This window comes from Pteronotus mesoamericanus, unplaced genomic scaffold (genome assembly GCF_021234165.1).
Source record: "Pteronotus mesoamericanus isolate MK-2021 breed Mesoamerican mustached bat unplaced genomic scaffold, CSHL_Meso_final scaffold_507, whole genome shotgun sequence".
NCBI lineage: Eukaryota > Metazoa > Chordata > Mammalia > Chiroptera > Mormoopidae > Pteronotus > Pteronotus mesoamericanus.
Window position 1 is genome coordinate 9,357,350 of NW_026555319.1, and position 14,265 is coordinate 9,371,614.

Sequence of the window (14,265 nt, forward strand, 5' to 3'; positions counted from 1 at the left end):
TGACCTCTCATATGCTGCTGGTAAGAATGTAAAAATCATGCAACTTTGGAAAACAGTTTGGCAGTTTCTTAAATAGTTAATCATGCATCTACCATCTGATATAGCCATTCCACTCCTATGTATTTAGCCAAGGAAAATGAAAGCATATGTCCAAACAAAGCCCTGTACACAAATGTTCATAGCAGCTTTATTTTTAATAGTCCAAACTGGAAACAACCCAAATGTCCATCAGCAGACTAATGGATAAACAATCTGTAGTAAATGTGGACAATGGAATGCAAACTCAGCAATAAAATGAACTATATTGATACATGCTGCAACATGGATGAATCTCAAAATCATTATGCTAAGTGAAAGAAGCCAGATAAAAAAGGAATATATACTTTATGATTTCATTTATTATATAAAATTCTAGAAAATGCAAATTAATGCAGGAAAAAGCACATCAGCGGTTGCAAGGGGATAGGGTTGGGGTGAAAAGAGAAGGGAGGGAATAAAAAGAGGTACAAGAAAGCTTTTGGGATTGTTTCATATATATATTCACTTATTAATATGACTATATCAATAAATATTAATAAATATGTCAACAAATAATAAATTATATTATATATCAGTGAATATTAATAAATAATGAATATAATATAAACTAAACAATAAATGAATTATGATTGAAAGATATATTAATTAACAAATAATAGATCTATTAATTAATAAACATTGATGCTATGATATATTAATATATATTATATTTATAGATAGGTTAAACATATGTTTTTTAAATATATTTAATTATCATATGTTAATTATATACCAATAAGGTTATTTTAAACAGATACTATTAAAAAATGAAAGGCAAAGAAAGTGGGGATGGTTCTTACAAAATATTTGTTATTCTTAAAATCAGGAAGGTTAACAAGTACATATACATACACCCCTCTCCATGCACTTGAAGGACATAAACAGGAAATTTAAGAAAGAAATAGCAGTGGCCATTAATGATATAAAACATATATAATTTCACTAGTAATTTAAGAAGTAAAAACTAAAATAATAAGACATCTCATTTCACCCACCAAATTGGTGAAATAATAGAGAAAAGGTGCATTTTTTTGGTGAGGGCATAAGGATACATAACTGGAAGAACAGAATGGGTACAGTCTTGGACCCAGTAACATCCTAATAGGAATTTATCCAAGGCCATTTCTTGTTTGTTTTGTTTTGTTACAGTGAGAGGCGCATGTAAGTAGGCAGAGCACAGGAGAGGTGTGACCCTGAAGGTGGTAAATACGGCTTCTTTCACCTGCAAGTTTAGTTTCTTTGTAGGCTTGTGTTTTATCTGAAATAGGTGTTGGGATTTCAGGTACTTTTTTTATTTCCTTCTTTTTGCTAATGTGTATTACTACAACAAAAACTTTATTTCCAGAAAATAATTTGACAATAGAAAACAACTTTAGCTCATTTTCTTTAACTAATTCTCTAATTGTAAGCTATAACTGAGAATAATAAAAATCTATAAGAAAATAACTTGAAGCTAAAAAGTTTTATAAGAGAATATTTTATACCAATTTTATTAATATTTTTCTTTCCCTTTAATGTATTTTTCTTACAAATATACTAAAAATCAATTATAGAAACCCAAAATGTACAATTTGGTCCCATTTTATATGAGAAAACTTGGATCTATGGACAATACCTTTTTGTGTATGGCACAAAATATACTGTATTGCTCCAATTCATTTTAGCAGCAACCTTTTTTCCTCTTTTGTAATTTCAGTCTTTGTATTATGGTGAACCTATGGAAGGAGGAAAATAAAATACATAATTATAAGAGCAAGATTAAAGAAGCAATAATCAATAACATGGCAGTTTTAAATATTTACAAATAATATTACAAAGTTAGAATTTTATCTTCATCTGTTTGTGGATGACAAACATAAAAGCTAAAATTTTCACATCAGAACCACAGGCTACTCTTTCACAAGGAATGCCAGGGAAACAAATGTGTCATTAGATTTCGGAATCTATATTGAGGCTTCCACTGGTTTATTTGAGTCCAGGAAAACTCAATAGAGGCTACCAGTAGCTAGGACTAATCTGACAGCACACATTGATGCTACTGATTGTCTGTCAGAAAGGCTTACCTTCCGAATTGCTTTTCCAATAGGCATGACGCTTTACATTGACTCATCTATCTTCCCTTTCCGAGGCTCTCCTATAACCAATCTTCCACATTTTGGGAGTAATGATTATTCTTTATTATCTATTAAAGAAGTACATGCCCAATGTAGAAAATCTGGGAAATATACAATACTATATGAAAAAAATCCATAATCCTACCCAGGAAAAATTCCATTAACAATTTGGCATACATTTCTCCAAGCACATATTTATTTCTTCATGCCCATATTTATCTTGCTATCAGCTGAGATTGTATTTATACATATAATTTCATAGACCATGTCTTTTATCTAACTATATTATAAGCATTTTGCCATATAATCAAACAGTATTCACAAAGATCATTTAATGACTACTCAATGTATATCTTATGAAAGAGTCATAATTCATTCATAACTGTTCCTCCACAACTTGAAACCAAGGCCATAGCCAACCCTTTGTTAAACTATTAAAATTTATTATGTTTTGAAGATCTTTGTGCACATTATCTATGTTTTAAGGCCTTCTTTGGAATGGATTTCTAGAAAGATATTTGTTGGATCAAAGAATATAACAATTTAAAACTTATGTTATTGAAATAGTTTTTAGACGCTTGACTAGCTTTGGAGATGAAGGCCTCTGTGGCTGGGGTGGGGAAGGGAATAGAAAAAAAGATACCGGTCTCCATTTTCACATTTTTCCTGCTGAGGATATCCCAGTCTCCACTCATGTCTATACTTAAAATCAGTCTCCTTCATTATTTTTGTTATTCCCTGATTCTGTGGCTATGAGATGCCTTAGATTAATTGGTACCTAAAACTTGCCCGAATTCAGCATCACATTTTACTGAATCACCAACTAATCAATAACTGTTATGTCTAAGTGTCTACCTTGCTAATCTAGTCTGACTATAGCTTCAACAAATGAAAATATTCCTTTAGCTATTATATTAATAATAGTTACAAAATTTCTAAGAGAGTAGATTTATTTAAGGCACTTACTTATATCCTTATGTGCTGACTAATTTTAAATGTGGGAGATGTTCACTTCTAAAAATTATTCTCATGCTATGAACAAACATGCTTAGTATTTTTCTACTATCTAAATATTCATTTTTACATTATTTTCTTAAAATATGTAGTCTCTCCATCCTTAGGTGCATGACTCTATCAATGTTCTAAAACTCTCTAAGGCTTCTAGGAATTAAACTTTCTGAGTTTTACCATTATTTTTCCCTGCTAGAATACTGCACATGCTATTGAGCCTGAAAACTATGCTCTGTTGAAGTTTATCCATTACATATAAAGGATGCTCTCAGTGTCCTTCCATTTTACTATCTCTCTTTTTTCTTTAAAAATGTGTCTTTGGATTCCATGAAACTGTCTTTTCTTGTTTTTCCAAATTATTCCTTCTTTAGTTTATCTTCTCTATGATCTCTAAGTAAAACGTGGTCTTTGAAGTATTTGCCTGAAGCCCTCTGTGTGGCTGCAAGCTGCTTTCCTAATTTTTGTCCATTGAATGGTTTCACATAATACAGTGTCACTAGGCAGTGCTAAACTCTGCTCTAGTCCCAGTCCCATATTTTCAAGTACCTATTTGGCTTCTCCCCTAAGTTCACACACTTCACATTAACTTTGACTCTTCCCTTTCCCTTGCCACAATTAATTCACAATTCTACTTCACATATTTCTTTTTTGTGTTCTTTACTTTCCATTTCTGTTAACATTTATTATCCCTTTCCTCTGCTTCTGCTTTCAGATACTTGTCTATCTTTTCTGGAGTTTGTCTTAAAAGCACTATTACCATAACCACCTTCCTGAAGTACAGTTCAGATACCATCATATCTCTGCCCAAAAAGCCTTCAGTCTCTCCCTGTGGCCTACTTTAGCTAACTAACATCCAAAGCTGGCCTCAAACCATCACTCTAACCTAAATACTAAACTCTATAATCAGGACAAAATGAATTACTGTACAGTTACATTTTCATAATTTTGTCTTTGTTTATGCTGTTGCCTCTACCTAGAACATCTAAATTCCAGCTACCCTGCCAGTCCAGCTAAGTGTCACCTCTCTTATAACACATACTATTTGCTCTCTTTTCTTCAGTTTTAAATACACATACATTAGTACTCTGACTGGGTGACAAGTGCTTCTTCAGAGTAGGATGCATGTCTAAACCTATGTTTTGATTAATCAATGTATCCTCATGGCATGGTTTTTAAAAAAGTTTTTATTGAGATATAGTTCACATACCATACAACTCACCTATTTAAAGCATACAACTCAATGAATGGTTTTTAGCATATTCACAAATATGTGCAACCATCATAGTCAATTTCAGAACATTTTTTCACAGACATTATCATCACTACAAAAAGAAGTCCCATACCTTATAGCTATCACCCCCCTGTCCCATCCCTCCATTCCTAAGCATCCATTAATCCACTTCCTGTTTCTGTAGATGTCCCTATTCTAGACATTCTACAGGAATGGACTTATATAATAATGCTGCTATAATTATTTGTATACAAGTTTTTGTGTGAACATACATTTTCGTTTCTCTTGATTAAATACCTAGGAGTTGAACTGCTGGGTCCATGGCATCTTTATATAGCAAATACTCTATAAAAATCTGCTGAAATCTCCTTCCCTTTTCCATCCCACTTTTACACTAAAAATTATCTTTCAATTCATCCTTCTCTCAAAACATGAAGAACATTTTTCTTTCCGAGAGAACAGCATTTTAATAATTAACTGAAGATGAAATAATATGCATGAAATTATTTTCTCCCTCTTCCTTGACCTCCTGCAAACTCTGGTATTGCATTTATAGTGAGAACTTAGAACTGTGCCAAGAATGTAGTATTTCAGGTCTTGGGCCCTTAGGCCAGTTGAACAATCCAAATCTAGCTAGCTAATAGGAGAAGATTTTAGCAGAGATGTGCAACTGAAATGATTTTCTTCATTCTTTAGTCTAAGAAAGGGAAATCTTCCAACAATGATAATCAAGTAAATTATTTTTCACAGACATTATGACTTACTATAAGAAAAAACACTTGTTGCCCTGGCCGGTGTGGCTGAGTTGGCTAAAGCATTGTCCTGTAAATTGAAAGCCTGCAGGTTCGACTCCTGATTAGGGCACATGCCTAGGTTGCGGGTTTGGTCCCAGGTTGGGGGATGTGCGGGAGGCAACCAATTGATGTGATCTCTCACACATAGATTATTCTCTCCCTTTCTTTCTCACTCCCTTTCCCTCTCTGTAATAATAAATAAATAAATAAATAACCTTTAAAAAAACATAAAAAGTTTTCCTATTTTGCTATATCTTAGAGGGTAACTAAGAAAAGTTTAATTTAATATAAGATTGGACTTCTATGTTATTATTCTGTAAAGGCCCTCACAACACTTCAATATATAGTGGTGGATTCAGTTCTTAAGGGGATGAAAGAGTAAACAAATTTGGGGATCTCTTTAAGAAAAAACTTTTTACAAAATTCTCACACCAATAGGTAAGGGCCTTAGAAGGGGCTGGTATAAATGAGGGACTCTCAAACTTAAGCTTCACCCGTGTAAATTTCTATTATTTCATTCATTATCTTGCTCTCAGAAGGCAGATAAGATTTTCACTTTACAGCAATAAAACATGAAGTAAAAATAAGTGATAGGACTTTCTCAACATCAAGACTAAGCTCAGTGTCTTTTCTAATCTATCTATAATACAATCTCCCATACAGGCTTAACTGTCTTTAAAGAAAGAAACAACTGTTTTGGTTAGTTGTTCCTACAGTCTGCCACTAACACTTATTTGTTATTGTGAGATAAGAAACCCTTTTTATGGTACTTTCACTTTGAAAATGAAACTGGATGACAGTTGCTATTTATGCCAGTAATTATATATGCCCATTGTGATCATACATCACTCTATTTGAGAACTACAAGGTAACCTTAATGATCATCTCATTTCTACTTAGCAAATAATTCAGAAGTGGCTGGGGGTTACTGATTATCATAATAATTTTGACCTTTAGACTACTCCTGGGTCAACTGACATTAAATCTTATGAAAAATACTCTTCCTAGTAAGCTTTTTAAGATTTTATGTGTGCTAAAAAGCAAAAATATCAATTATTTTGGTTTCTTAAAGACTATTATTTTTCCCCACCCTTAAAAATATAGATGTTTAGGTTGAGAGACAGATGGTAAAAGAAAAAGCTCCTTTAAAAAGAAAAGACTTTACTTAATTATTTTTAGTGAGGGGGGGGAGGGAGGGAGAAAGACAGGGAGCAAAACATCAGTCGGTTGCCCCTTGCCCTCCCCCAACTGAGGACCTGGCCTGCAACGCAGGCATATGCCCTGACTGGGAATCAAACCAGTGACCTTTTGGTTTGCAGAATAATGCCCAATCCTCTGAGCCACACCAGCCAAGGCAGAAAAAGCTCTTTGGGTTTCTTGAATTTAACACTGAAAAATTTTATTTTGTGTGATACTTTGATATGAAGCTAACAACTTGAAATAAATTATTCATTCATTTTGGGAATATGGTACTTTACCTGACCAGTACAAAAATGGTGCCGATTTGTCTATGTAAATTCCAAACTATTCTAATAGATTTAATCAGGCTTTTGAAGTCTTCACTTCTTGTGGTAACTTAATCGTATGTACAGGAGGGAAACTTGAAATGATAATTTACTCTTTAAAATAGGGTTTCTTACACTTGATTAATATTTAGATTCCTTGTAAAAAATTCTCACAGATCCCCAAGACTTTCTTAATTTTTTTAGTCGTTCACTTTATTTATTCATATATTCATTCATTCAGCAAATATTTATTAAGTGCCTAATATGTGCCTAGTACTGAACAAGGTTTTAGGTTCTTTCCTACTATCGTAGAGCTTACATGTATTCTAATGGAGAGAACACATAAATATTGATATGTCAGATACTAATATATATAACAAAGAAAGATAAAATGAAGCAGAGTCAGTGGTCAAGATAGATCTGTCTGATGATTTCACAGTTGAGCAGAGACCTGAAGTCTAAATGAACTGAAGGAGAAGCCCTGAAGATACCTAGCAAGGAAGAGTGGTCAAGGCAGAGAAAATAGCAAGATTGCTTGGTGTATTCCAGGAAAGGCCAGACCAATATGGGTAGTACAGAGTGAGCAATGGGGAGTATAGCAGGAGAGGAGATAGGGCCTTACATAACACCATTAAGACTTTGCATTTTATTAAAAGTCAGCTAGGAAGCCATTAAAGCATTTTGGTAGAGAAGTGATTTAAGTATTTTAAAAAATCACTCTGACTACTCGGTGAAGAACAAATTGTATGGCACAAAGTTTAAAAACAGGGAAACCTGGAAGAAGCCATTACAAAAGTCCAGGCAAGAAATGATGGTAATCAGTGCCAAGGTGGTGGTGGTGGTGTAAATAGTGAAAAGTAGTTATATTCTGGAATAGCAGAAAAGGAACAGCCAATAGGTTTTCCTGTTTTGATTGAATATGAAGGAGTGGTGTCGAGGATGACTTGAAAGTTTGTGGCCTGAGCTACCGATAGATGAAACTGCCCATTTACTTATAAAACTGTAATAAATTTCTTATAGCTTTTCTATAACTTATATACAACAAATTCACAACCCTCCCTCAAATCAAAGTTAATAACACTGATTTAAAATAATATAAACATGCTGTTATTTTTGTTGATACAATAACTCCCAAAACAATTATGTCCCTATTCACCGTGTTTCAGCTTTTGTTGTAAGGTATGGTTACTTGTCATGTGATGGCTTAATTCTCCCACCACTTTTCTCTGCCCACTTTCCTGGGGAAACTTACTTCACACAGCCTGACTCAACATCATCTGGCCTTCAAGTCCAACGTCTATGCATTAATTCCACTTTTACTTCTATACTTTCCTTATCATTTCGAGACAATTAGAGTGGTACCATTTGTCTTTGAGCTATGGTAAACACAAACTCAGGGCCTTAACATCAGCAAACCACACAACTGTTTGGTAATAAGGTGGTCATCCACACCATCTACTATGTATTTTTTTTAGAAGATAATTAACAAAATGAATAAATAACATTTGAACAATCTCATAGAGGATGTTTAGACCTACTTTCATTTCTTCACATTCCCAAGAGTCTGTGGATATACTTGAAAACACTCTAGAATGGAGTCATATCTTACACAAAGTGGTTGGGTTACAAAGATCAACACTTGAGGCCGAAACTGCATACAGTTCAAATTATTCTTGAAAATCCCAGGCAGTACACCTGGTTTTGTTTATAAAATCCTTTCAAGTAATTCTCATACACAGTTAAGTTTGGGAACCACTGGACTAATCTAAAGAAAATAAAAGTATATCTATAAAAAGATTTTTAATCTTTTTTTGTGATATTGACCTCTTTGTGAGGTGAAGCCTATGGATAACTTCTTAGAATAATGTTGTAAGTGAAAAAAAATCAACCACCTAGAATTACAAAGGAAACTAATTACACTGGAATAAAATTATCAAAATATTAAATAAATTTATGATATAGCAATATATGTGTTTATTAATTTAGTAATGACAGCTGGTAGGAAGTCTGATATTTATAACTTCAAAGAAACATAAATAATATTTTGAGATTTCTGTAACATATATTATAAAGTATCTGTGACTATTGACAAAGTCTCAGACATTGCTAATATTTGTGTGGTTTGTTGTGAAACATTGATAAATTATAGAAAGTGCTATATTTCAGTTAGAGATTAGTAAACAAAAACAATATTTTCTAACATATTCTGTGATCTACAAAAATATGGGCATTCCCACTACTCTTAGTTCTAGATAACCAGTATAAATAGATAAGGAATCCTAAAGAGTTTATTCTGTTTTCTGCCAAGCCTCTATAACCTTTCTTTTAAAAAAATTTACTTTATTGGGTTGACATTGGTTAATAAAATTATATAGGTTTCAAGTGTTCCACTCCATAATACAATACATCTTTATATTGTATTGTGTGTTTATCATTCAAAGTCTTTTTCCATCACCATTTATCCCCTCTCCTTTACCCACTTCTACCTCTGCCCACCCCCCTACTCCCTTGTATAATTGCTATACTACTGTCTATGTCTATCAGTGTTTCTTTCTTTTTTTTTTTTTTTTGCTTAATCCCTTCACCTTTTTCACCCAGCTCCCCAATTCTCCTCCCCTCTGCAGCTGTCAGTCTGTTTGTATTTTGTTCATTAGATTCCACATATAAATTGGTATTAGTCTTTCTCTGACTGGCTTATTTCACTTAGCATAATACTCTTAATAAAAATTAACAGAATGTTGTGAGGATTAAATGAGATAATACATGCCAAATATGTAGCAGGTGCAGAAAAAAGGTTTGCAAGATATGGATGTAATTTTTACTTGATCACATCCATGTAATATGCATTGTTATTAAAGTTGTAGGGAATAAGTTGGCATTTGCCAATGTGGTCCTACTGAACAGCTTTCACTGCTATGCCTTTTATCATTGGTAGTCCCCTTACTATAGAATTGTATCTTACACGGTGGGCGTTAATTGAAATGCCCGTACAATGCATCCCATGGAAGTATTAAAGATAAAGTGTCACTGTCAGGGTTTTTAGTTGCAAATGATGAAACCAATTCTGGTAAATTTAGGCAGAAAAAAGTTATTTATAGGGATATTATGATTTGTAACAAAAAATGTGTATTTGCTCTTCATCCTGATGGTGGTGCAGAACTCCTAAAACTCATTATTTCCTAAGTGAGAAGAGCAGTAAAGGTGAAAGGAGTCTTTTGTTATTCATAACAAATCCCCTTTAACCACACCTGAGTTGATGTTAATGAGGTGACTTCTGGAAAGCCTCTAAGGATGGGGGCTGGTCGCCAGTGGAACCCACAACAACAGGTTGGAATTTTCAGCTCCACCTCCTGACCTCTGGGAAGGAGGGCAGAGCTGAAGATATCAACACCAGCCAATGAGTTAATCAGTCATGCTGGTGTAATGAAGCTTCCGTAAAAGCTCACAAGGATGGGGTGGTGAGAGCTTCTGGGATGGGAAATACGCCCACATGCCAGGAGGGAAGCACTCTCCAGTTCCACAGGAATTGAAGCTCCCGTGCTCAGGCCACTCTGGACTGCATCCAATGTACCTCTTCAGCTGGCTGTTCTGTATCCTTTTATAATAAACTAGTAAACCTGAGTAAATGTTTCGCATAGCATTGTGAGCTGCTCTAGAAAATTAATCAAACCTGAGGAGGGGTTGTGGAAACCTCTGTTCTATGCAGCTGGTCAGTCATAAAAGTACAGATAACTTGGACTTGCAATTGGTATCTGAAGTGGGGGATGTGGAAGGCAGTGTGTGGGACTAAGCCCTTAACCTGTGGAATCTGATGCTATCTCCAGGTAGATAGTGTCGGAACTGAGTTCATTGTTTGCTGGTGTTAGAAAACACATCCAAAGAGCCTCTCTTGCTGAATGGAACAGAGAGCTCAGAAAATGGTTAGGCCCCTAGGCAGGCAAAGGCACAATCAGGATCATGCACAGCACTGTCTGCTGGTCCTGTTGCCACTTACTTCTGCTCTAGTGGACCCACAAATTGTCTCAGTTGTGCCCTGAGCTCTCAAGATTCGAAGTGCTGGGTGGGAGCATCTGATTGACCAAAGTCATATGCCAGCTGCCAGCCAACTGAGAAAGAAATATCTACCTGCACTTCTTCGAATCCATAGCAGGAGGAGGAACACTGCCACGCTCCTACGAAAGCAGAATAGTGTTCAAGCAATGGGCAGCCCACACTATAAATATTTACTCATTAATGATCAAGACCCCCATCATAGCTCAGAAGATAAGGACAAACTTGGATTTGGAGTGTTCTAGTTTTTAATTCTGTCTCCCTAATCAATTCCCTCTAATCTGAGTAAGTTTTATTTGTTTAAGTTTTTTCTATATCTACAAAATCTTTAATAAGAGGTACAGTGACCCTGAAGCAGTGCTCAACCATTCATTCAATCATTTATTAATTCAGCATTTACTTGACACCTGCTGTGTTTAAGATATCATGCTAGGTGCTAATAAATATATAACATAGATATGTGTTAACCAGAAACTTGTTATCTAGAATTAGTGAGTGTTGCAAGTACTATGAAGTACAAAAGAGGGAGAGAGGACTTCTAACTCTCTAAGAAGTAGGGGATGAGAATGATTAGGTGATTGATGGCTTCATGGAAGAGATGGCATTTGGCGTGCTCTGTAAAGAACATGTTGAATTTTATAGGAAATGGTGTGAGCAAATGATTGGAGATTGCAGCATGTTTGGAAATGGCAATTAACCTAAGTAGTTGTTCTGCAGATTTGGGACAGGATCTTTTGTGAACAAAGCAGGAAGAGTCTATTGGGTCCAGATTGTCAAAGAGCTTGAATAACATGCAAGAGATTCAAAGTTTTTTTCCCCATAAATGACAAAAAAAGATTAAATTAGAATCAGCCTTCAAGAATAATACTCTAACCACAATGAGATATCCTCTCACACCTGCTAGAATGGCTATTATCAAAAAGACAAGAAATCAGTGTTGGCAAAGATGTAGAGAAAAAAGAACTCTATGAATTGTTGGTAGAAGTGTAAATTGGTGCAACCACTATGGAAACCAATATGGAGGTTCCTCAGAAAATTAAAAATAGAACTCGCATGTGATCCAGAAACTCCACTTCTGGGTATTCGTACAATGGAAATGAAAGCACTCAAAAAGATACAGACATCCCCATTTTAACTGATGCATTATTTACAATAGCCAAATCATGAAAGAAACCTATGTGTCCAATGATAGATGAATGGATAAAAAAATGTGGTACACATGTACACAATGGAATATTATTCAACCATAAAAACAAAAGAAATCTTGCCATTTGTGACAATATGGATGGACCTTGAAGGCATTATGATAAGTGAAATAAGTAAGGAAGAGAAAGACAAACACCATATAATCCCACTTATATGTGGAATCTAAGACAAAATGAAGCAAACAAACACTCCAAACTCACATATACAGAAAACGGATTGGTGGTTGCCAGGTTGGTGAAATGTTGGACAAAATGAGCAAAGGTGGTCAAAAGGTACAAACTTTCAGTTATAAAATAAATAAGTCATGGGGATGATATACTGTACAGCATGGTGACTACAGCTAAAAATACTGTATAACATATTTGAAAATTGCTGAGAGAGTAAATCTTAAAAGTTCTTACCACAAGAAAAAATTTTTGTAGCTCTGTGTGGTAATGGAAGTTAGCTAGACTTATTGTGGTGATCATTTAGCAATATATACACATTGAATTAATATTTTTGTACACCCAAAATGAATATAATGTTATATGTCAAATAATATTGAGATATAATTGATATATAACAAGAAAAAAGAATAATAGTCTAGTTGTCTGGCAGTAATATACAAGTGGGGCTGGAAACCTTTTGTTTAAAAACATTATGTGCACATCATAGAGAAAGAGCTAGAAGAATATACACCATAATGTTAATAGTGATTATCTTTCGGTATTAGGAACACAGGCATTTTCTATTTACTTTTTATTTTCTGTACTTTCTATATTTTCTCCACTGAACATATATCACTTTATAATGAAAAAAAGTTAAAACATTTTTATAAGATTGAATTGGAATAGAAGGGGATGAGAGCAGGGAGGTTCGGCCTCAGCTACCCAACAGGCCTTATTCTAGCATGTGGGCAATGAAATTGAAGGCACGAGGCAGATACTGTGCCTTGGCTTCAAGAGTCTGGTTGCAAGAGTAACACGGTAATAATGTGACATAGCCAGCAATTGGCTTTATACCCTGGAAAAGACACGGAAGTCAAAGTTAGTGCTGAGGTTCTAAGAACAAGCATTGGGGAAGACAATTATTCTATGAACAAATATAGGAATTTAGTAAAAGGAATAAGTTTAACAGGAAAAAGATGATGAGTGTTTTCTAGCCTAACTGACTTTTAAGTGTTAGGTAGGCACTAGGTAGAGATATATAGCAAATAGAAAGAAATGAGGGTTGGAATTCAGGGAAAACAACACAGTTAGAAATTCAGATCTACAATTATTTGTACATGGTAGATAAGAAACTCAAGAAGGAACCATGGTAACTCAGGTGAAGAATGTAGAGAGGAGAGAAAGCTGAGAATAAAATCTTGGTGAAATATTCCAAAGCTGAATATCTGGTAATAGTGAATATTAGGTAAGTGCTAAGTACAATATTATGTTTCTATAATTAAGCATTCAGTCCATTTTATGGATAAGCAAAAGGTTAAAATGACTTCTATAAGTCATTTTAAAAGAAGTTGAGATGAATAGTCAAAATAACAGAAACAAAATTTAAAATTTTATATAACTCTGGCTTTTGCTTCATGTCAATTAAACAACAACAACAACAACAAAAGTCCTCTGTCTTTCTTTTTGGAAATGTATTTTTAAACAAGTACATGCACTACAGTAATAAAATGAACCAGCTGACTTTTTCTTGGTCTTGTGGCTACTCAAGGCAATTTCTAAGGTTCCATTTCAACCCTAAAAGTCTGTGATCCTGGCATGTTGCTTGATTTTAATATCTTTTATTCAGATTCACACACACACAAATGCCTTGAGTTCCATATAACTAAAATTCCCAGCAATCACTTTCACTTTAATTGTCCCAAAATCAAATTAAAGAAAAATCCAAGATATAAACATCTTTAGCTTCTGTAAATTTTACCTCCCACTGGTCACCAAATACATGAAGGTACTGTGAGAGACCTGTATAACTTCTGATTTCCTGCTACAGGTTCTGGAAATAATAGAACATGCAGAAATAAGAGCTTTGAGGATAAACTTTCTTACAGCTAATGAAGGATTATCTCACATACAATTTTTCTAAAATATCACAGCTATTAGCAAGTTCTTTTTTTGTTTTTTGTTTGAGACCATTTCTCTCCTGTCTCCACTTTGTTGCCCTGGAAATAAAATTTTTTCTTAAGCACAATCAGATTTAGGAACCCTAGACTTCAAAATTAAATTGTATATACTTACATTTAAATTTACTTTTTTAGAAAAAGGTGTACTTGGCCTTCACTATGAACTGAAATA

At 34.3% G+C, this 14,265-nt stretch overlaps 1 protein-coding gene across 3 annotated transcripts in view; it reads right to left on the minus strand.

Moving 5' to 3' along the window:
- Positions 1–14,265, minus strand: part of TAOK3 (TAO kinase 3) — a 140,055-nt gene that overhangs the window by 76,842 nt on the left and 48,948 nt on the right. For all 3 annotated transcript variants that reach the window (XM_054594158.1, XM_054594159.1, XM_054594157.1), the window contains exon 2: positions 1,694–1,793. The gene's annotated coding sequence lies outside the window, so the exon portion shown is untranslated. The remainder of the gene's footprint in view (positions 1–1,693; positions 1,794–14,265) is intronic.